The following is a 25,636-nucleotide window of genomic DNA, read 5'->3' on the forward strand; positions in this document are numbered from 1 at the left end:
GTATGGCAGGGGCCAGACCAAATCCAGGGATACATAGGTAGCCAACTAAAAATGAGGTGGTGGGGGGAAGAAGGAAATGGAACAAAAGAAAAAAAAAGATGTGTGGCTGGGGAATAGGGGACTGACCCATGCAAGGGGAGGTATTGTTTGTTTCCACAGGGAAGAGGGACCAGATTTAAATCCAGTGTTCTGGGATGTGAATGCAGCGAGCCTGCATGGAGTGGGGAGCCAGTGGAGGGGCCTGAGGACTCAGCCCCCAAACCAGATACTTGGACAACTGCCCCTCCCCGCAGAAGACTTTGCTTTAGAGGACGGCACTGAAGCTGCAGCTAGGGGAGAGGGGCATGTTTGATCAGAGCACACTGGAGGAAGAGAGAGTGGAGCAACATCCTGGCGCACCAGGCCTGGAGGATGATAACCCTGCTCCGAGCAGCTAATGCAGAGTGGACCAGATGGCTGATCCCACTACGAGACACGCTGTTGCTCACTGGCCCAGGACCTCACGGGGAACAACACTGGAGATTCAGGGTCGGTGCTGTCCCTGACAGACCCCACTACACCGAGGCAAAACACTAAAGGGGTGTGGCAGAGCAACGTGGGGAGCAGAGCAGGAAGTTCCCAAGGGAGTACAAAGGATAGACTCTGCAGCCAGAGTGTGGTACCCCTTCGGACTTGACTGGAGGACACACTTAAAGTTCAAAAATCAGACCTTGATCTATTTATAGGTTTTTCTTTCTTTTTAAATTTTTTTTCTTTGTGTTTTTTCTTTTAATTAATTTATTCTTTTATGGGTCACAGATTTTCTTTTTTGTTGTCATTGCTGTGTTCTCATTCGTCACCTGACTTGCTATGTCTTGTTTTTTGCTGCATATTATTATCTCTACAGATCTATCTAGATAAGATAGGCTGGATGAACAGTCTGAAGGAGAGAAAACAACGGGATCAATGGTTCCAGGGGGTAAATGGGAGAGAGGAAGGAGGGGGTAACAAGATGGTGTTGATGAACCCAGGGACAGGGGAGCAATAAGTGATCCAAAATCAGTAGCAAGGAGGGTGTGAGAGGCCTGGTAGGGATTCAGCAAGGGCAATGTAACCGAGAGAAATTACTGAAACCCAAATGAAGGCTGAACATGATAGTGGAACAAGAAGAAATTAAAAGGAAATAGAGGAAAGAGCTAGGGTAAAGAGTATTTATAAAGGTCTAAATACAGGCATGTACATATGTAAATATATATCTATAGGATGGTAGGAAAATAGATCTACGTGCATATATTTGTAAGTTTAGTATTAAGGCAGCAGATGAACATTGGACCTCCACTCAAGTACTTACTCACTGCAAGAGAACACATTCCTGACACAATCACTGAAGACAAATGTGTGCATAAGCAAATGTGGTAAAGAAGGCTGATGGTGCCCAGCTATCAAAAGATAACGCATCTGGGGCCTTAAGGGCTTGAAGATAAACAAGAGGCCATCTAGCTAAGAAGCAACAAAGGCCTCATGAAAGAAGCACACACCAGTCTGTGTGACCACGAGTTGTCGAAGGGATCAGGTATCAGGCATCAAAGAACAAAAATTCATATCACTGTAAATTAGCGTGAGTGCAGAGTGGAAACTCAAAGCCCATTGGTAGGCAACTGGATACCACCTTACTGAAGAGTTGGGGGAGGAGATGAGCCAGTCAGGGTACAGGGTAGCAACGATGAAACATATAACTTTCCTCTAGTTCTTAAATGCTTCCTCCCCCCACTATCATGATCCCAATTTTACCTTACAAATCTGGCTAGACTACAACTGGAAACACAGGGAATCCAGGATAGATGACCCCTTCAGGACCAGTGGTGAGAGTGGCGATTCCTGGAGGGTGGAGGGATGGTTGGGGAGAAAGGGATAACCGTTTACAAGAATCTACATATAACCTCCTCCTTGGGGGATGGACAACAGAAAAGTGGGTGAAGGGAGACATCGAACAGTGCAAGATATTATGAAGGGTTCATGAATGAGGGAGGAGTGGGGAGGGAGGAGGAAAATGAGGAGCTGATATTAAGGACTCAAGTAGAAAGCAAATGTTTTGAGAATGATGATGGCAACAAATGTACAAATGTTCTTGACACAATGGATGGATATATGGATTGTGATAAGAATTGTATGAGCCCCCACTAAAATGATTTTTTTTTTAAAAAAAGCAAGTTTGCCTCCAAGGGAATCAACAGTTCAACTCAGTAGAATGCCCCTTTCCCAGGAGAAACTCTGATAAGAAAACCAAGCTGCAAGTACAAGTGGCAAGTCCATGTAAGTTATTGTCTCATCGGCTGCCCGATATTAAACTATTGCATTGTGTAGAGAAATAAAGTTGCACTGAATTGACTTCACCTCATAAAATCCATTCAGAGGAGAACCACTCCACAGAGAGTTCTTGGTTGTGATCTTTAAGGAAGAGATCTCCAAGCCTTTCTCTCCTGGTGCCGCTGAGCGGATTCCAAAGCTCAGCTAATTACAAACCCCTTGGATCCCCTAGACTTTTCTTACTTGGCTACTACTATTTTATTCTTGGTACTCCAATGTTGCCAAACACAAGTCTGTCTGGATCTTGAATGATAGTCAACTCTGCAGTCTCATCCTCATATTGGGGTGATGGGATGTGGGAAGGCACTGGGACATGGGATTTCTGAAGGACAGCTTAGCTATCCAATCAGCCAATTCCCTCACGCTTCCCCTTGGCTGAAGGAAATTAACCAAGATTTTCTCCAGTGCCTTGCATGAAGCTTGGACTTCTTCTTTCAGAGCTATTGGTTCTTGCCCACACATTGCCTCTCGAAATTATTGAAATCTAGCCTACTCATTTTGGTACAATGACTGTATATCCCTCCCTTCTTTTTGATGTTTCCTAGGTTGTTCAGTATCTTGCCCACAGAATCCTTCATGATAGCAATATGAGGCTGGAATTTTTTCCTTTGAGTCTTTCAGCTTCAGAAATAATCAGCATGTTCTCCCCTTGTGGCTTTTGAAGTACAACTCTTTGCACAGTCATTATGCTACTTTACCTGGTCTTTCTTACCTACCCTTTGAAATGTTCGGTTCGGCTCCTTCACTGCATAATTTCTTCCATTTACTTAAGCTACTCTACATTAAAGAGTAAGCTTTCCAGTCGCCTCTGGCTTCAGTTTAGTCTTTTTCTCTTTCCTGTCTTCTTGATAACTTTTTGCTTTCTTCATGTTTGGTGTCCTTGACGCCATCCCACAGTTCCTCTCATCTTCAGACGTTAGTGTGTTCAGTGTGTCAACTGTGTTCTTGTGATGTTCCCTGAATTCAAGTGGAATACATTCAGTACCACAAATTTGGCCCTCATAAGTTTGTTTGGATTTCCTTCGGCTTCAATCTTAACTTACATGTGAAAAATTGATAGTCCCACAGTTGCCCACTGGCCTTCTTCTGGCCCAAGACATTGAGTTTCTCCATCGTATCTTTCCACGGATATAATTGGTTTGGTTCCTGCGCTATCCATCTGATAAAATCAACTATGTAGTCACTGTTCGTGTGGGTGCAAAAAGATCACTGGTCTTGAAAAGTCCTATCACTATCTCCATATTCATGTCTATCACCAAGGCCATGTTTCCCAACTACTGACCTTTCTTCTTCGTTTCCAATTTTAACAAGCCAATCACTACTAATTATCATTGCATCTTGATAAAAAAGATATATAAATTAGTTAAAGTTTACAGCAGGAGCCAGACCAAATCCAGGGGTACATATGGTAGCCAACTAAAACAGGGGTGGAGGGAGGAAAGGGGAAAGGGAAAAAAAAGATGTGTGATGGGGGAATAGGGCACCGACCCACCCAATACGAGGGTATCGGTTGTGTCTCCACAGGGAAAGAAGGTCCAGATATAAAGCCAGTGCCACATGACTGCAGTGTGCCGGCAAGGAGTGGGGAGCCAGTGGAGGGGCCTGAGGGCTCAGCCCCCATACCAGCTACGTGGTCAACTGCCCCCCCTCACCCAGAATAATTTACTTGAGAGGACGGAACTGAAGCTGCTGCTAGGGGAAAGGGGCATGTCTGATCAGCACAAATGGGAGCAAAAGAAGGGAGAGGAAGAGAGAGTGGAGCACGTCCTGGCCCATCAAGCCTGGAGGACGACATCCCGCTATGAACAGCCAATGGACAGAGTGGACAATGTGGCTGATCCCACTACAAGACACACCATCCCTTGATGACCCAGGGTCCTAAGGGAGACAACACTGGAGACACAGGGCTGGGACTGGCCCAGACTGACCCTGTGGCACTGAGGCAAACCACTAAAAGTGTGTGACAGAGCAACTGTGGGAGCAGAGCAGGGAGCCCCTGAGGGAGTACAAAGGACAGACTCTGGGGCCAAAGCAGGGTACCCCATTGGACCTGACTGAAGGACATGCCTAGAGATAAAAAATCAGACCTTTATCTATTTACAGGTTTCTCTTTCTTTTTAAAAATTGTTCTCTTTTAATTAATTTATTCTTCTATGGGCAATTGGTTTCCCTTTTTATTGTCATACCAGTGCTCTCACTCATTGCCTATCTTGCAATGACTTGTCTTTTGGTGCATATTATATCTGTACAGATTATCTAGATAAGATAGACTGGATGAATAGTCCGGAGGAGAAAACAACAGGACCAATGGTTCCCGTGGGACACGGGAGAGAGGGAGGAGGGGACAAGGAGGTGGTACTGACCAACCCAGGGACAGGGGAGCAATAAGTGATCCAGAATCAGTAGCAAGGAGGGTGTGAGTGGCCTGGTAGGGATTCAGCAAGAGCAAGGTAACCTAGAGAAATTACTGAAACCCAAATGAAGGCTGAACATGATAGTGGGACAAGAGGAAAGTAAAAGGAAATAGAGGAAAGAACTAGGTGACAAAAGGTATTTATAGAGGTCCAAAGACTGGAATGTACATATGTAAATATATTTGAGAGTGGGGAAACAGTTCTATGTGCATATATGTATAGGTTTAGTACTAAGGCAACAGATAGACATTGGGCCTCCACTCAAGCACTTCCTCAATGCAAGAACACTTTGTTCTATTAAATTGGCATTCCAGGATGCACACCTTCCGGACATGATTGCTAAAGGAAAATGTGTGCATAAGCAAATGTGGTGAAGAAAGCTGACAGTGCCTCACTATCAAAAGATGTAGTATCTGGGGTCTTAAAGGCTTGAAGATAAACAAGAGGCCATCTAGCTGAGAAGCATCAAAGCCCACATGGAAGAAACACACCAGCCTGTGTGACCACGAGCTGTCGAAGGGATCAAGTATCAAGCATCAAAGAACAAAAAAATCATATCATTGAAAATGTGGGTGAGTGCAGAGTGGAGACTCAAAGCCCAATGATAGCCAACCGGACACCCCTTACTGAACGGTTGTGGGGAGAAGATGAACCAGGCAGGGTGCAGGTAGCAATGATGAAACATATAACTTTCCTCTAGTTCTTAAATACTTCCTCCCCCCTCCCACTATCATGATCCCAATTCTACCTTACAAATCTGGCTAGACCAGAGAATGTACATAGGCACAGATAGCAACTGGAAATACAGGAAATCTGGGATAGATGACTCCTTCAGGACCAGTGGTGAGAGTGGCGATGTCTACAGGGTAGAGAGAATGTGGGGTAAAAAGGGGGAACTGATTACAAGAATCTACATATAGCCTTCTCCCTGGGGGAGGGACAGCAGAGAATAAGGTGGGGGGAGACGAGACGTCAGACAGTGTAATATATGACAAAACAATAATTTATGAATGATGAAAGGTTCATGAGGATGGGGGGAGTGGGGAGGAAGGGGGAAAATGAGCAGCAGATATTAAGGGCTCAAGTAGAAGGCAAATGTTTTGAGAATGATGATGGCAACAATTGTACAAATGTTCTTGACACAATGGATGGATGGATGGTTTGTGATAAGAATTGTATGAGCCCCCAATGAAATGATTTTTAAAAATTCATGCTTTTTGTAATGCACAAGGCTCATTTCCCAATATTTCAAAAAATACATTTTCATGACAACCATGTTTTTCAAAGAGAAAAAAAACAACCAATTTGGTTTATTCACTCATCAAACTGAAAGGAACTTATGCATGTATGAGGTATAAGGTTATGAATATTTGAGAGGAACATATGTAATGTCCAGGATAGAGCGATGACATCCAGGCCTGGCCCCCTGGAAAGTTTTTATTTATATATTCTCACATGTTTCATTTCCAAATCTACTTAGAAACTTTCTGAATACGGCCAAAGGTACTACAATCTGGTACGCCACAAACAAGGGTTACACATTAGGCTGCTACACAGTTTGAAACCACCAGTCACTCCAAGGGAGAACGATGAGGCTTTCTGGTTCCACAAAGATGTTTAGTTTTGGAAACCTATGGGGACAGTTCTGCCCTCTGTGAGGTGGAAATAGCTCAAGGGTAGTGAGTTTGGTTTAGGGTATTCCACCTTGAGAGGCTCTGTGACCCAATGGAAGACTGTGGTGTTCTGTGTCAAACAACAGTATATGCCTTTCTTATCGATATTCTACAATCCATTGCAACGGCCACACAGAACTCACAGACAATGCTCACGATGAAGGGATTTATGATGGAAGTTAGCAGGTTGTACTGCAAGTGAGAAAAGCTCAGGATACAGTTGTCCTTCAGGTCCTGTTCCACAGTTCTTTTGTGGTTGCTAATAAATGCCCAAAGGTCAAGCCACTCCACTGTAATCTTCAACCCAAAGGCATTCAGCTTAAAGTTTGTGGATCAGTAAACCAAGCTCCCCAAATTAAGTGCCCAAGGGCACCCCACTCCACAAGCAGAGCTTCCTCTTCAAAGTACACAACTTTACTTGCTCTGTGGGCTGGGAAATCCACTATTCTGTTCCACATGCTGACTCCTAGTTCAGTTTCTGCTCCTCTGATGTCACTTCTGGATCAAAGTTTGATTTGAAGAGCCCTATTAAGTTACTCACTGCCCCTGCAAAGACTATCCCTAAAGGTGTCAGATACACCCATGGATTCCTATGCTGGCTCTTCCAGCTAATTCAAAAGTTGTAGACCACTGAGTATCTCAGGGAAGGGTCCTTGGGAAAGAAATTTCTGTTTTTTTCTCCTTTAGATAACCTAAATGCTAGTAGTATTCACATAACAGATGTCTCCGGTGCCAATTAGCTTAATACAAATTTCCAATTAGTCATTTGTAAAGCAGATCCACATGCTTTCAGATGGATTGCAAGACTCTGATTTTGAGTACTAATTCATGTTTTAATACATTTCTAGTGACTCTCAAATTAGCTTTTCAGTCAAGCATCAGGGACTATTTTGGGCTCCTTTGACTATTAATTCAAGTACAAAACATAATCCAATGAAAGAATAAATAATTTTCCTTTTAAGTTACACAAAGAAGCAAATATTCCCTCTAGGAACTTAATAATCTAATTATAAACTTCTTGGTTCAGAAAATCTTGAAAAGCTCTGTCTTTCCTATGAAGTCAGAAGTCTTTGGTTGGGCTTCATTTAATTTCCCCATTCCAAACATACGGGAATATTCCCAACACATCAGGGCAGCTGCTTCTTTCAGAAATTGAAAGGGGGAAAAGTTGTTTCTGATGCTACTAAAATTATAGACAAAGGAATCCATGCTGCTGGCAAAACAGCTGTTCTTATTTCTGAAGGATATGGCAATGGCTAAGGCAACATATTTTTCTCCTTCAATTACAATTTTGGCAAAGAAAAAGATCAACCACTGCTTATAAATTGAGTTGTAATCATATCAGTCTGCTTCCTTCAACTTAGTCCATTGAGAATGTTTTCAAACCCTTGGAGGATTATTATCACCCAAACATTCACATGTAGATGCTTGACACCTTAGAGCAGGCCTGGCTTCTCCAGGACTTAGAGCACTGCATTGCTTTTCTTCTTAATATTTCTAGTTGTACATGGTGCAATATCAATAAAGGTCAGCTTCGTGTTAAAACATTATCTTCCATCATCCAAACCCTTGAAGGCAAAATGGAATAGAATGCCCTGGTCTGTGCTCTCTTGGTCCCACGGACACAGGACTGCAACAAACTTCAATATTTCTTTTGGCAATGCTCAACTTTCCTCTTCTACAGTAAAAAACTTTCCTGTGCAAAAATGTCCCACAATTTAAAATCAAATCTATAGAAATAATCTCCATCATATGTTTTTCTTAAGAAAGGTGTGAAAGTTTAAAATTAAAAGTTTCACTGGTTTCTAAAAATGGATTAAAGCCAAAGCTCAATGGATATCTGATTAAGAAAATGTTTAAAGTTGTAAGAGTTGTGTGAGGGCTTGAGTTCTGAGCGCTGTGTTTGCAGAAGTCTATGGATCTCAGTAAAGGCCAAAGTCCATTTGCAGAGTCTCCATGCAGATTTAGCTTTCCTGAAATTCCCTCAGGCAATTAACCTGGAATGTGAAGAGCCTTGCCCTCAGGGAGCATGCATTCAAAAGGAGATTATGACTTCTCCCTGAACCAGCCTGAGATAGACAGCCTTGCCTTAGGAGCTTTCTTGTGTGTGTCCTTGGTGGGGATTGGGGTGGTGGGGTCATAGAGTCAGGAGTCATGCCCTAACTGCCTGGGCCATGGAGCCCTGAATCTACCTGGTAAATTCTTCTGTCTAGAACATGATACATGGCCAGACCATGGTCTCATTCTCATTTATGGAGTCCTGCCTGTAACTCTTTCTGAGCGAGAACCCTTGGTTCTTCCATGTCCCATTTCAGTCATTGGTTCTTGGCAAACCCTTGGATGCCATTCGGACCTCTTGTTAATGGTGCCCTTCATCCAGATGATCTGCCTTTGATTTTTCTTTGTATTGTTTAAGACTTCTAAAAAAATGTTCTCATTAAATTATATCTGAGATTTGGGGTCCCTTGTAACTTAAAAGAGTACCAAGATGTTAAGTAATTGATGAAAAGTAAACTGCAGGGATGTCGGGAGCAAGATGCCTCTAAAAACATAGACAATTGGATTCTTTCACAAAAACGAGGGGAAATGGCACAATCGAAAGACAGGGAACTCTGAGATCACAGAGAACGCCTTGAAAGTTAAATGAGCCAGAACTCTACTTCTCAGAGTTTGTGGAATTGAGCAGAGAGGAGAGGAAGGGAAGGACCAGTTTGTGATGTGCCACCCAGTGACCACTTTTATTCAACATTGTGCTGGACATCTTAGCCAGAAATATTAGGCAACAAAACAAATCTAAGGAATCCAAGTGGGTAAAGAAGTGAAACTCTCACTCATTCACAGATGATATGGTTTTATGTGCAGAAAAAATCTAAATGTTCAAGAAAAAAATTTTTTTGAAACAATCAAAGATTCAGCAATGTCGCAGTATCCTAACTCAACATACAAAAATCTATTAGGTTAATTTAAACTAATGAAAAAAGATCTGGGGGGAAAAAAGAAAGAAAAAATCTGGAAAAAAGTAAACCAAGAAAATAATGTATTTACAATAGTCATTAAAAAGATGAAATATTTAGGGGTAAATCTAACCAGAGAAACAAAAGACTTGTACAAAAAAATCTACAGATTACTATTATAAGAAACCAAAACAGACCTATGTAAATGAAGAATATTCCATGTCCATGGTTAGGAAGGCTTAACATTGTGAAAATGCCACTACTACCCACACATGGCTTCAATTGTTTCCAACAATTTTGCTGCTGTTGTTGTTAAGTGTTTAGGTTTTTCTACCTATAAAATCCTATCAGTTGTGATTCTATAAATACAACATAATTCTGATCCAGATCTCAGTTCATTCTTTAAAAAAAATTAAAACAGTAATTACTAACTTCATATGGAGATGGAAGAAACCCATGATAAACAAAGAACTTCTTAAGAAGAACAACAAAATACGCAGCCTCTTGCTACCTGACCTGTAAACCCATAGCACAGCCATAGTAGACAAGACAGTCTGGTACAGGTACAATGCTGTGAGTATATATAGACCAATGTTATAGAACAAAGAACTGAAAATAAGCTTACCCACCTACCGACAAATGATCTTTTACCAAGAAAACATTAAATGGGAAAGATTATCCTTAACACATGGTTCTGACAAAATTGGATCTCCATCTTCAGAAGAATGAAACAAGACACGTACCTCATTCCATGTACAAAAATCAACTCAAGATGGGTCAAAGAGCTAAGTGTGAATCCCAGAGCTATAAAGATCATCCACGAGAAAATATGAGCAAACTTAAGGGGCCTATTTCGGGGCATAGACACACTACCAAGCATAATGAAAGAAACACGAACCACAGAAGACAAAATAGATGATTGGGACCTACTGAAAATAACACACATATGTACACCAGAAGACCTCATCAAAAGAGACCACACTGGGGAAACAATCTTCAGCAATTACAAAAACAGCAAAGAACTAATCTCGAAAATCTATATAAATATGCAAAGCCTCAATTTGAAGAAAAAAAAACAACCTAACTAATAATCCAATTAAAACTTGGGCAAATGACATTGGACAGCCAATTCACCAAAAGTGACATATAAGTGGCTAACAAAAATATGAAAAATGAATGCTTGTATTCATTAGCTATATGGGAGATGAAAATATCCCTCACTCTCTGAATTCTTGCCTCTCACTAAAAAATATCTTACATTGACAATGATAGCCCAATTCAAAAACAAGCAAACAATGCTGGAGAGAGAGTGCAAAGAGTTCAGAACACCCACACACTGCTGATGGGTCTGTAAATATGTACAGCCATGTGGAAAATGAAATGAATCTACTTCAAAGCACTGGGCATAGAAGTTCCCTTCAACCCAGTAATACCTCTGCTGGGCATATACCCTAAAAAGATGCACTTGGGTGTTCATTGAAGCACTACCACAGTAGCAAGAAGTTGGAAACAGCGCAAATGTCCATCACTATAAGAATGGACCAAGAAACTTTGGTACATACAAACAAACTAGGCATTGCTAAATAACATTGATAAAGCCATGAAATATCACATGACTTGAGTGGACCTGGAGAACATTATGCTCATGGAAATTAGTCAATTCCAAAGGACAGATATCGCACAAGACCACTGCTATAAGGATGAAATATAAGGTTTGCAAACTGATGGGAACAGACTTCACAGGTTCCCAAATTTGGGAGGGCAAAGGTGAGCACATGAAACAATGAACAGGTATGGACCTGAATGAAACAGAATTGAGGTTCAGAAAAAGAAGAACGCAGGGAAGGATGTGTGGAATCGAATGGTGAGAACTGTTGAATGCAGAGTTGATGGTCTGGAATGTAAATCCCCCACCTGATCCACAACAAAAACACATTCAAGATGAAAGTAAATTCTAATTTCTTTTCACATCCCTGGACATGACACTTGCTTGCTGCAACCTACTTACTATGATCTGTAGGCCCCAAAATGTTTGCTACTGATCAACAAACACCTGCATCAGATTTACTCATTATTTCTTTGAGAACAAAAGAGATGACACTTATGTGGTTGGGATATTTCATTCATGTCACTGAAAATCACTGGACATTTTTAACCTTGCAGTATGTGCCAGAAAAAGCCTAGGTTCCAAGTTTGAGTCCAATCAGAAGCTCCTCAGAAGGGAATTCTGGCGATCTACTTCGGAAAATGAGCCACTACATGACCTAGGAAACACAATTCTACTCTGAAACACTTGGGAATTTTAAGTGAACAAAAAAAGCAATGTGGATTTTTTGTTAATGAGTTTTTATTTATTCATTTTGCTGTTGTATACTTTACTAGAGAGTGATGAAAGTATTAGTTTCTTTATGATAACTTGGGAAATGCATCTTGATCGCTCTGAGACTGGTGGCCTGTATTTAACCAGGGAAACATCCCCAGTCATTGTTCCTGTGATCAGAAGATCAAGAAAACTGCCTCTAAAATCCTCAACTCAGACATCGTGCATACTTACATATGGTAGCCAAAAGAGATTTCCTCTTTAATCTTTGTTTCTGTCACTTTTTTCTTTACTTCTGAGTGAAAAAAAAAATACAGCTCCTTTTGTCACTGAATGGCATCACCATTTAAGGAGACTTTTACCCTCTAAGAGTGTGAAACAGAGACTGTTGTGAGCTGAATGGTAAGTTTGATGGTCTATTTTAGGTCATGGTGCTATTATACTAGCAGGATGCTATTTCTAGGACACAAAACCCAAACTACTACCATCAGATCAATTCTATAGGGTTTCCAAGACTATAAATCTTTATGGGACCACAACCTCATCTTTCTTGGATACATGTCTATGGATTAGCCAATGGTTAGCCAATGCATAACCCAGAGGGTCAGTGAGACTTCTTGTTATTCATAGAGACATGTATCAATATATTTTTACTTCTACCAGACCCAAAGTGTCAACCTATTTCTCCCCCACCCTTTCTTCAGCCTCCTTCAGGAAAGTCTCTGACACACTGCATGTTCCAAAATCTGATGCAGTGTTATCTTTGGTCCCTGCAGGCTGTCCTGATCACTGACATTTCTGTGCAGTGAATGAAAGATGTGTCACTTCAAGGAATTGGTACACTGTTTTAACCATTTTTCTAGTATAAGTATGTGGAAGCCCCACACACCTTCCTTGATAAAATCCCACAGAAAAGTGAACATGGCTAAGAGTTGCTAAAGTTCAACATCTCATAGAGAGAAATGGCTTCTAAGATCCTTCCTTACCTCTGTACACTTCTCCTCTTGGAAGCTAGATGATCTGGGTGGTTTCATGATAAATAGATTTATTCTTTATTAATCAAATATATATCGCTTAACTGTCAGCACTCAAAATTAATGAGTTTTGTTCAAGCTTATTCCCATTACAAGTAACAAAAAGGTCAAATAAAATGGCAGGTGAGCAAAAAAAATGTAGTTAATTACTATTCTCAATGACTACCAAGAAACAATGAGGATACTCCTTTGAAGCATAGCTCTTCATAGTAGGAATAGTTTAACATCCAGCATCGAGAAACTTAAAAATACTAAAGCCTTGAGCCCCAAATTACAAGTTTAAGAATCTAAATTAAAATGTCCATTCTCATTTTAAATGTTGTCCATTGCAAAGATAATTTCAGAATTAAAAATAGAGAATGACACATAAGACAAGGGGGATGCATATAATACACTATGTAGTTATTTCTAGTTATGAAAATAAAAAACTCCATTGTGCTATCTAATATTCATTGAGTGGCTGCTGCCTGCCAATCACCCCTTTCAAAGAGTTCTTATCTGTGACTCAATTAAGCCCTTTAACAATTTGATTATGTTTTAAACATTGTCATTTCCCATTTGATAAACTCATAAATCCAGACACAGAAAGGCTAAGTCACATGCCTGAGGTGAAATTTCTAAGATGTAAACAGAGATGTTGAACTTAGTCCTCCTGGCTCTATTGTCTATATAAGTAATTTCACACCATAGTTCCAAATAATATGAATATTCCCCAATAGAATGTTAAATGAATATAGGCAAGAAAAAAATGTATGTACAATGTGATCCCAGTTTAAAAATAAGGACACAAGAAGGTGAGGGACAAATTCACCAAAGAACAAGATTGTAGCTCATCCTTTTTTTTCCTCATCCTGTTCCTTTGTATTTTTTATTAAGCACTTAATCCTATTACATTTATTTCAATTGCAATAATGATATCATTGTAATTAGAAAAGATTAGGGCAGTTCCTCCAAAACATATCATGGTTGTTGCCTTTGGGTGTTATCCAGTAAGTTCTGACCCATAGCAACCTTATACACAATGGAACAAAATGCATCCAAGTCCTGTTCCAACCTCACAACTGTTCCCCTGTTTGAGCCCATTGTTGTAGCCAAAGTGTCAGTCCACCTCCATGAAGGCATGCCTATTTTTCACTGTCCCTCTACTTTACCAAAGATGATGGTCTTCTCTAGTGTCTCCCAGCAATCTGTCCAAATATGGAAGAAGCTATCTTCACATCCTTGCATCTAAGGAGCACTCTTCCAAGACAGAATGTTTTGTCATTCTAGCAGTCCCAGATACTTCCAATATTCTTCTCCCGCACCATAATTCAAATGCATTTATTCTTCTACAGTCTTCCTCATTCAAGGTCATTCATATGCATGTGAGGACATTGAGAACGCCATGGTTTGGATCAAAGTAACCGCCTTGCTTTTCAGTACTCTAAAGAAGTCTAGTGCATCAGATTTACTTAACAAACCATATCTTTTGATCTCTTGATTGCTGCTTCCATGAGCATTGATTGTGAATCCAAACAAGACATAATTCTTGACAACTTCAACCTATTTTCCATTTATCACTTGATCCAGTTTTGAGGATTTGGGTCTTCCTTATATTGATTCATAATCCATACTGAAGATTGCAATCTTTGATCTTCATCAGCAAATGCTTCAAGTCCTCTTTGCTTTCAGCAAGCAAGGTTGTGCTATCTGTAAATCAAAGGTTGTTGATAAGCCTTCCTCCAATCCTACCACATTCTTCTTCATATTTCAGCTTCTCTGATGATTTGCTCAGCACACAGATTGAATAAGTATGATGAGAGGATACAATGCTGTCACACATCTTCTTGATTTTAAACCATTTATTATTCCCTTGTTCTGTTCACACAACTTCCTCATAACCCATGTACAAGTTCCTCATGAGCACATTGAAGTATTCTGGAATTCCCATTCTTTCAAGGTTATCCATAGTTTGTTATGATCCACATAGACTAATGTCTTGACATAGTCAAGAAAACACAAACTAAACATGTAAACTAAAAAGAAAACAAGCCCATTAGCATTAGTTTCAACTCTTGACAACCCTATAGGATAGAGTAGAATTCCCCCTGTGGGTTTCTGAATCTGTCGATCTTCACAGGAGTATAAAGCCTTGTCTTTCTCCATTGGATTGGTTAGTGGGTTCAGATTGCTGGCCTTTTAATTCTCAGCCTAAGGTGTAACCCTCCATGCCATATGGGCCCCTAACTCAGTGTGAAATTCCTAATAATGAGCAACAAGAAGTTGCTTTATACGGAGGCTATCAGACTGGCTTAACAAACACAATTCATCTATCCGATGGCTACAGGAGACACCGCTCAAGATTACAGACAAAAATAGGCTAAAAAATCAAAGGCTAGAGAAAAACATACCAAGCAGACAGCAATTCAGAAAAAGCAGGGATTGTAATCCTAATCTCAGATAAAATTGACCTCAAAGTACAAACCATAAAAAGAAAGGAGAGAGGCTATCTAATGCTCAAGGGAACTGTAGGCAAAGAACCACTAAGCATTTTAAAAATATATTCCCCAAACAAGTGACCCACTGAATGCGTCAATCAAACACTCCAAAGATAAAAAAAGAAATCAAAGGCTCAACAATTATAGTAGGTGACTTCAATACACTACTCTCTGAGAAAGAGAGACCTCAGGGAAGGAAACTCAACAAGGAGGCTAGAGATCTCAACACTACAATTAGACAATTTGACCTGATAGATATTTACAGAGCTCTTCACCTAAATACAAAAAAGTTCACATTATTTTCAAGCCCACAAGGACCATATTTAAAGATAGACCAAATGCTGGGGCATAAGTCATATCTGCATACATTTAAGCACATTGATATCACACAGAGCTCTCTCTCTCTCTGACCACTGTGCCATAAGAATGGAAGAACTAGACAAGGTCATCAAGGGATCACTAATAAAAAATTCCCCTGGACCAGATGGCTTCACAGGAGAATTCTACCAGGCATTCAGGGACGAACTGACAGCAATCCTACACAAACTCTTCCAGACTATAGAAAAAGATGGCACACTCCAGGTCTCCTTCTATGAAGTTAATATCACTCTGATACCAAAAACTGGGCAAGGATCCCACACAAATCGAGAACTACAGATCAATATCCCTAATGAACATCAATGCAAAAATCCTTAGCAACATGCTGGCCAATACAATTCAAAAGTATGTAATCAAGTACTTCACCATGACCAAGAGGGATTCATAAGAGGGATGCAGGGATGGTTCAATACACAAAAGTCCGTTAGTATCATTCACTACATTGACATGAAAAACTGTAAGTACCACATGATAATATTGATAGATGCAGAAAAAGCATTCAACAATATCTAACACCAATCCTGTCTAAGACACTCAAAAATATAGAAAAGAAAGAAAAAGTCCTCAATATAATACAAGCTATATATGAGAACCCAACAGCCAACGTGGGAGTCAATGGAGAAAAGATGAACACAATTGCACTGAAAAAAAGGGGACCAGACAAGGATGCCCTTTCTCCACACCCTTATTTAACATTGTACTGGAGGTTTTGGCTAACAGCATAAGGCAAAGAAAGGGCATCAAAGGCATTCGCCTGGAGAAGGAAGAGGTGAAACTCACGTTTTTACGCAGATGATATGATTTTATATCTGGAAAGTCCCAAAAGCTCCACAAGGGGAGTATTGGAAGCAATAGAGGAATATGGCAGAGTGGCAGGATACAAGATCAACAAACAGAAGTCTTTAGGACTTCTATATATATCGGACAAGACCACGGAAGAAGGAATCAAAAAACTGGTACCCTTCACAATAGTCAAGCACAAATTGAAATATCTAGGGATATACCTGACTAAAAAAAACAAAAGATCTATATGGGGAAACTATACAACATCGTTACAAGAAACTAAGAGGGATCTCAACAAATGGAAGAATATCCCATGCTCACAGATTGGAAGATTCAATATAGTAAAGATGTCAGTTCTGCCCAAGGCACTGTATAAATTTAATGCAATCTGATACAATTACCATAATCTTTCCTTGAAGTAATGGAAAAACTGATTACCAACTGCATGTGGAGAGGGAAGAAGCCCAGAATTAGCAGAGAACTCCTCAAGAAGAACAGAGTGGGAGGGCTTGCTCTGCCTGACTTTAGCACATACTATGCAGCCACAATGGTCAAAACCACATGGTATTGGTACAATGACAGATACTCAGACAAATGGAAAAGAACTGAAAACCCAGAATAAAATCATCAGCATACAGACAACTGATCTTTGATAAGGGTCCAAAAATATCAAATGAGAAGCAGATGCCCCCTTTAACAAGTGGTGCTGGAAAAAAAAATGGATATCTACCTGCAGAAAAATGAAGCAAGACCCTTACCTTACTTCATGCACAAGAATAAACTCAAGGTGGATCACAGACTTCGAGGTAAAACCCCAAGCTATTAGAGCCATCAATGAGAGAATTGGGACTAATCTGAGAACTTTATCACAGGGAATACATAGGCTATCAGAAACAGGGAAGGGCACAAATATAGATAAGTCACCAAGTGGGATACCCTGAAGATAAAATACCTGTGTACATTGAAAAAATTCACCAAGAGAGTATAAAGGAGCCCACTGAGATAGTTAGTTTATTGTGCCAGCCTGGTCGATAAAAACAAGTGGGATTAATTGAAGGGCAGAGAGATGAATGGCTAGGTGAGCCTCGCCTTTCTTGCCTCTTGCTCTTTGATCATAGGGCCAGTGTGCAGCTGCCTTGCTTGTTCTGTGCCTCAGTTTACAGGCTACACTACCTGTGGGATGCCTAGCCTGTGGACTGTGTCACTGTAAATTGAGGTCCCTTTAAGACCACACAATTTAAATTTACATCTCTTGAGCTGGGGACTGACAGTTGGTAACCTGGCTGACAGTTGGTGACCTGCCTTGCTGTTTTGCTGCCTGTGCCAGGATAGCCTAGCTCTCTCTACAGAGAACTATCTGGCGGCCCTCAAGACTTGAAGGACTGCCAGTGTCTCACAACTCTCTCATGGGAGTGAGTTGCATTGAGCCATTTGTACTGCTTTATAATTTAACTGTTCATTTCTTGTATTATATACCTAACTATCTGTTTATAACTTAACACTTCATTTCTTGTGTTATATATATCTATCTTTATAAATATAAATATATATAATTATCAGCTATCTGGTTTTATCTCTCTAGATAACCCTGTCTAAAACACCCACCGACTGGGAAACATCTTTAGCAATGACACATCAGACAAAAGCCTTATTGCTAAAATTTACAATACTCTGCTAGCTTCCAAAAAGAAAAAAACTAATTGCCCACTGAGGAGGTGGGCAAAGAACCTGAACAAAAGGTTCACAAGGGCAGAAATCTGAAGGGTCAATAAACATAAGAAAATGTTCCCAATCGTTAGCCATAAGATAAACACAAATTAAAACAACAATGAGATACCACCTATACCCTGAAAAATAGCCCGATTCAAAAATCAGAAAGCAATGAGTGTTGGAGGGACTCTAGTGAGATAGGAAATCTCATCCACTGCTGGTGGACCTGTAGGTATGTACAGCCACTATGGAAATCAATTTGGCAATATCTAACATGGATGGAAATTGAGCTACCAGACAACCCAGCACCCCCCCTACTGGGCATGTACCCAAAAGAGGCAAGAAATAAACCACGGCCAGACATCTGTGCTCCAATGTCCCATGCAGCACAGTTCACAAGTGCAAAGATTTGGAAACAACCCAAATTTCTATCAACAGATTAATGGCTTAAAAACTGTGGTACATACATACAATGGAGTACTATACATCCCTAAAAAGCAGTGGTGAACACATGAAGCACATTGCCCTATGGGAAGAACTGGAGAATATTATGCTAAGTGAAGTAAACCAAGCACAAAAGGACAAATGCAACATGAGTCCACTGAAGTAAGCTTAAAAGTGCAAAAGGAGCATAGGGGGAAAGCTACTGTATACAAACATTCCTGGGGTGAGGTACAGGTAGTATGGCAGGGGCCAGACCAAATCCAGGGTAGCTAACTAAAAAGAGGAAGGGGGGAGGGTAAAAGACATGGGTATCAGGGGAAGGGGAACAGGGCACTAACCCACCCAAGAGGTGGGTATTGTTTGTATCTCCACAGGGAAAGAGGGACCAGACATCAACCTGGTAGGCCAAGAAGTGAATGCAACATACTGGCATGAAGCAGGAAACCAATAGAGGTTTGAGGGGCCAGCCCCAATCCCAACTTCATGGACAGCCCACCTACCCCACAGAAGAATTCACTTCAAAAGACTGAAGCTACAGCTCAGGGAGACAGATATGTCTGATCCGAGCACACATGAGCAAATGAAGGGGGAGGAAGAGATAGGGGAACACTTCCTGGCCCACCAATCCCTGAGTACAATATTTCTGCTCAGAGTAGCCAGTGCACAGAGAGGATGATAGGGCTGCCCCCACTAAAACACACGACATCCCTCACTGACCCATAGCACTAGGGGGGACAACACTGGTGACACAGTGTGGGAATTGTGCCCGATGTGACCCCACCACACTGAGGTGAAATACTAAGGGTGTGCAACAGTACAGCAAGGGGAACAGAGCAATGAAGTCCCCAGGGAATACCAAAATTAGACTTTGGGGCCAGGTGTGGTACCCCATCAGACTTTATCAGAAAATACTCCTAAAGATCAACAAACAGACCCTCAACTATTTACAGGCTTTTCTCATTTTTTTTTTGCGTTGGTTTTTTGGTTGTTATTGTTTTGTTTTCTTTTGTTGTTCTGTTTTGCTCTGTCCGGTTTTTTGGTGCATATTATTATCCCTGAAGGTCTATCTCGATAAACTAGGCAGGATAAACAATCTGGAGGAGAAAACAACAGGGCCGGGTTCCAGGGGGACATGGGAGAGGGGGAGGTGGGGTAAGAAAGAGGTGTTAACAAATCCAGGGACAGGGAACAACAATTGATCCAAAATCGGTGGCAAGGAGGGTATAAAAGACCTGGTAGGGCTTGATCAAGGGTAATGTAACCAAGAGGAATTACTGAAACACAAATGAAGGCTGAGCATGGAAGTGGGACAAGAGGAAAGTAAAAGGAAATAGAGGAAAGAACTAGGAGGCAAAGGGCATTTATAGAGGTCTCAATAAACATATGTAAATATGTAAATATATTTTTATATGATGATAGTGAAATATATCTATGTACATATATTTATAAGTTTAGTATTAAGGTCACAGATGGACATTGGATCTCTACTCAAGTACACCCTCAATGTAAGAACACGTTGTTCTATTAAACTGGCATTCTGTGATGCTCACTTTCCTGACACAATCACTGAAGACAAATGGGTGCATAAGCAAATGTGGTGAAAAAAGCTGACAGTGCCCGGCTATCAAAAGATATAGAGTCTTGGGTCTTAAAGGCTTGAAGCTAAATAAGCAGCCATCTAGCTGAGAAGCAAAAAAGCCCACATGGAAGAAGCCTGTGTAGAAACGAGGCGTCAATAGGATATCATTGTGAATGAGGGGGAGTGCAGAGTGGAGATTCAAAGCCCATCTGTAGGCAACTGGACATTTCTGTACAGAAGGACCTCAAGGAGGAAATGAGACAGTCAAGGTGCAGTATAGCACGGATGTAACATACAACTTGCCTCAACTTCTTTAATTTTAATGCTTCCACTCCACCCCCACTATCATGATCCCAATTCTTAGAAATCCAGCTAGACCAGAGGATGTACACTGGTACAGATAAGAGCTGGAAACACAGGGAATCTAGGACAGATAAACCTCTCAGGACCAATAATGAGAGTAGTGACATCGGGGGGGGGGGCAGGAGAAGGTGGGGACAAAGGGGGAACTGATAACAATGATCTACATATAACCCCCTCCCTGGGGGACAGAGAATAGAAAAGTGGGTGAAGGGAGACATCGGACAGTGTCAGACATGAAAAAACAATAATAATTTATAAATTATCAAGGGTTTGTTAGGGAGGGAGGGAGGGAATGAAAAAAATAAATAGCTGATGATCTCAAGGGCTCAAGTAGAAAGAAAATGTTTCGAGAATGATGATGGCAACAAATGTACAAATGTGCTTGACACAATGGATGGATGTATGGATTGTGATAACAATTGTATGAGCCCCAATAAAATGATTTTTAAAAAGAAGTTGTTTTTTGAAATGGTTAAGAAAAGAGTTATCAAAAATGAATGCGAGGTAGTACCGATGAAGAACACAGCTTTCCCCCAGATCCTGGATGCTTCCTCCCCCCAACTACCATGATCCGAATTCTACCTTGCAGGGCTGGATAGGACAGAGGCTGTACACTGGTACATATGAGGGCTGGAGGTACAGGGAATCCAGGTGGGATGATACCTTCAGGACCAAGGGTGTGAGGGGCGATGCTGGGAGAGTGGAGGGTGAGTGGGTTGGAAAGGGGGAAATGATTACAAGGATCCACATGTGACCTCTTCCCTGGGAGAGGGACAGCAGAGAAGGGGGAAAGGGAGACTCCGGATAGGGCAAGATATGACAAAATAACGATGTATAAATTACCAAGGGCACATGAGGGAGGGGGGAGAGGGGAAAGAGGGGAAAAAAAAAAGAGGACCTGATGCAAAGGGCTTAAGTGGAGAGCAAATGCTTTGAGAATGATTGGGGCAGGGAATGTATGGATGTGCTTTATACAATTGATGTATGTATATGTATGGATTGTGATAGGAGTTGTATGAGTCCCTAGTAGAATGTAAAAAAAGAAAAGAGGAGAAAAAAAATGATTAGGGCAAAGAATGTACAGATGTGCTTTATACAATTGATGTATGTATATGTATGAACTGTGATAAGAGATGTATGAGCCCCTAATAAATTGTTTTAAAAAAATGACTCTAATGATTCTACATGTTTTTGTTACAGAGGGTAACATAGTATGATTTATGACATTTATAATAATTCTATTTGCATACTTTGAATTTTTGGAATTTTTCTATTATTCAGTATTCATCCTAATTGTCAAAATCATAAACTCGAGGAAAATCTGTGCAATTGTCAGTCTCAGAAAGTTTAAGGACACACAATGACTAAACATAATGTACTATCATAAAACAGAAATGGCACATTAGGTAAAACTAAGTAAATCTGCAAGAAATTCAGGCTGCAATTAATAATGGATCAACACTGGTCCATTAGTTGTAAAAAATGTATTGTGGCAGCAATCAGAAAAACTGGATGTGGGTTTTATGTGGTGACCCTGTGGGTTAGCTTCTAACATCAATGACAGTGGTTCAAACCCACCAGCTGCTCAGTGGAGGAAAGAGAAGATTGCTTCTATCAAAATGTGTGGTCTTGAAAACCCTATGACTGAGAACTGAATTGATGCGTATGGGTTTGGTTTGGGATTATGTGGGAATTATCTGTACAATTTTTGCCTTGTTACTATAAATCTAAAGCTATTCTAAGAAAAATTTAAAAATTTAAATTGAAAATTGAAAAATTTAAATTGAAAATTTAAAAATTGAAAGCAAATGTGTGAACATTACTTTCTCACCTACTTATAAATCTTCCAACCAAAGGGTTTCATGGACTTTAGAGTCATATGCAACAGAAAAATGCTGTATCTTCCAAGTAAATTAAAAGGAGACTAAATAAATATCAGAAATTGATTGGACAAAATGTAATAAAATATATGCATAATAGTATATTACATGGAAATAAAAGTCATCATTTAGTCAGGCCAACCAACACTGCACTCCTTTATTTGGGTTTGATTGCCTTTGTGAAATATTTTTTCTATGACAAAAAATTAAAGTATCAAAATTAAGTGAACTGAATCTTCAAATCTATTTATGAAAAAACCGTAATGCTAAGAGTCCAAAAATACAGGATACTATATTTTTCCTCAAATTGAAAAAAAAACAAAACACCTATTTTACTAGTGAGGGTAAAGCCTTCTCTATAGACTTTTTTATTTAATTAAAATTAATAGAATTTTAATTAAAATGGTTTATAATCATATTTTGTCTTCATCGCTTCCACTTTTAGTTTCAGTTTTATGGTGATGTTTTAGAGTATAGACATGCATACATTTTTTGGTGACTCAGATGCAGCACTTTTCACTATGAGTGGTATTCAATCACAAGGCTATTTTATGGACGATCTTATGACTGATGGCAGTTCATCCTGCTCAGTGATAGTTACATCATCATAAACATGTTTGTCTTTAATCCTTATCTTTGTTCCCTATTTGCTCTGAACACCTCCAAAAACACCCCACGAAGAAGCAGAAGTGTTATTTGCAAGCAGATTAACTACTTTATCTGAATTGTGGAAGTTCTAACAAATGCTAACCTTATTTCATTTTAAATAAGCCACCAGTAGAAAGGCAAGTGAACCTTACAAGCAGAAAATAGGGTTGTTGGACCGTGTTTTTGCCTCACCTGTTATGGTCTCCCATACTTGTATAATTGTCCAAGCCTGCGAGTTCCATGGGAAGGGAATTGCAGCTGTTTTCCTCTGAACTCAAACATTTTAAGAGTGAAAGAAGGTTCTATTTAAAAGTAGGAGCAATAATAATAATATGACATACACCCTTTAGAATAATGACTAAAATTTAAATAAAATGGTTCATAATCATTATATTTTATTTTCATCACATCCATGTTTAGTTAGATGTCTGTGATATTTTAGACTATAGATATGCTATTGAGTATTTTCATGATGCAAGGTCAGCATTTTTCACTGATAGAAGCATTCAAGTTCAAAACTAGGATCAAAAAAATTAAGATCGAAAGGACAACATTTACTCTAGGCCAAAGTTCAGAGGGTTAGAAAAGAAAGAGATAAAAGCAGGAAACACAAAGAGGTTGTGGGGTACATGTTACACTAAGGGGATTACAATGGATGAGTTGAATCAAAATGTGCATGAATTGTGGAGTCTAAAGTTGATGACTTCTTTGTCAATTTTCATCCGATTCACAATAAAAATGTAAGGGAAAAAAGTATGCCTAGATAGTAATATTAGTAGGATGACTAATAGATCTTAGTTCTCCCAGGATAATCCCAATAAATGCCTTTTCTTTTACCATAATTCTTAATAGCTTCAATTTTATTAAGAAGTGTCTAAGTTTGGGAAATAAATGTTATATTAATGTTACTTCAATGACTTTAACCTTTACTCTGAACTAGAAGACATTCTTGTCACTCCATTGAAAATAGATAAATGAGGAAGGACAAGTAAAAGGCTATTGCAAGGATCTATCAGAGAGATTTTGATGGTAAAGTTGAATTGGTGAGCTATCGAGTCATTTACCTATGTTGAAGCTAGAGCTATCAGAATTTTCCGATGAATCATACAGTACTTTCAATAGAGATGAAGGTGAAACTCAAGGATGATGTCAGGTAGCATATTATGCAATGTGTATGCTCTTTAGTCCGAGCCATTGTCACTCCCAGTGAATCAGTTGCATTAAGAAAGTAGGAGAAGACTCTTATCTGATTATTTGTCTCAACTGTGAGTGACTGTGAGCAGGATTCATTGATTGCTGTGCTTCAGCCATCTCCAAAACAGGAGGTGGAAGCTCACCACCAGCAACAGCGAAGAGCCAGGAGTGGAGTGGGTGGTTTGGACCCTAGATCCCTGTGCATTGAGCCCCTTGATCCAGAAGACAGCATGGGAACAGCAGACGGCCTGGGAACAGCAGAGAAGCAGCAAAAGCAGGATCGGGAGCCAGAGCCTGAGACAGAGAAGTGGACTTCCCAAGACAATGAACAAGCAAAGCTGAGTGCTTTGGGCAAGAGACTGGCGTGTGGAGCAGGGTGTGTCTGGCATTTAATTGGGGGAACTGAGCTTCCTGATTCCTAAAGCTGGAGCTGAATGCCTTCCAGTGGAAGCTGCCAGCAGAATAGCAGCCCTAAAAGATATTTGTAGCTCTGGATCTGGCTAGACAACAGGCCGAGACTGAGGGCCAGAGAGAAGCCTGTCTGTAAATGAATCAGTCCTGACTGAACAATTGTATCCTGAGCATTTCTCACCTGAACTGTAAGCTGCTAATGCCCTAATAAATCCCAATCATAAGCAGCTTCTGTGAATTTTGTGGGGTCATGCCAAACAATTATTGTACTGAGCTGAATATTAGAGGAAGCTGTTTGAAAGGCAGTTGGTGTGAGATTAGGGAAGGAAGGTTGGAGAGTGGGGAGAGATCTGACTTTAGCCTCAGAGGAATCTGTCTTGGGCAGGTAATGGCAATGACAGTGATTTTCTTTCTCTATGTAACTAGAAGAGGTCAGACATCATATATTCTTTCCTGTCCCCTCCGATTTTGGCTGGAGCATATGGAAGAATAGAATTACTTTTACTTAGATAAGGGACAATAGGAATGACACAAGTTTAAAGGAGATTCTAGATAAATTTTGTATATATTAGAAATGCCAATCAAATGCAAAATAACTGAATTTATACAATAAGCAAGCATATCTACAATGTGAAGTTCATTGGATGCAGTCCAAGCTTTAGTTACAAGTGTGAGAGACCATACCAAGTAGAATGTACATAAAATCATAGGACTGGATTAGCTTAGAATGGAAGAGAATATAGACAGGAGTAGACTAAAGCTGCTTTCTAACATATGTAAGCATAGAGGAGTCAGGAGGCTGGGGATGAACATTGAAGGTACAGAACATTGAACGGTTCAGAAAGATACAATGAAAAGCAGGCAGGTACAGTATCCTGAGTGGGAAGTGGGGAAATGATGGTGTGGCAGTCACATAATCTCATGTCAACTTGCGAAGGGGTGGAGTCTAGCCTGTCAATTAGGTCGCAGCTTGATGGCCTCATTGAAGTCCATATACAGACACACTCTCTGCTTTGTCTTCCTGTTGA

Source organism: Tenrec ecaudatus, chromosome 3, assembly GCF_050624435.1.
Source record: "Tenrec ecaudatus isolate mTenEca1 chromosome 3, mTenEca1.hap1, whole genome shotgun sequence".
NCBI classification, from domain to species: Eukaryota; Metazoa; Chordata; class Mammalia; order Afrosoricida; family Tenrecidae; genus Tenrec; species Tenrec ecaudatus.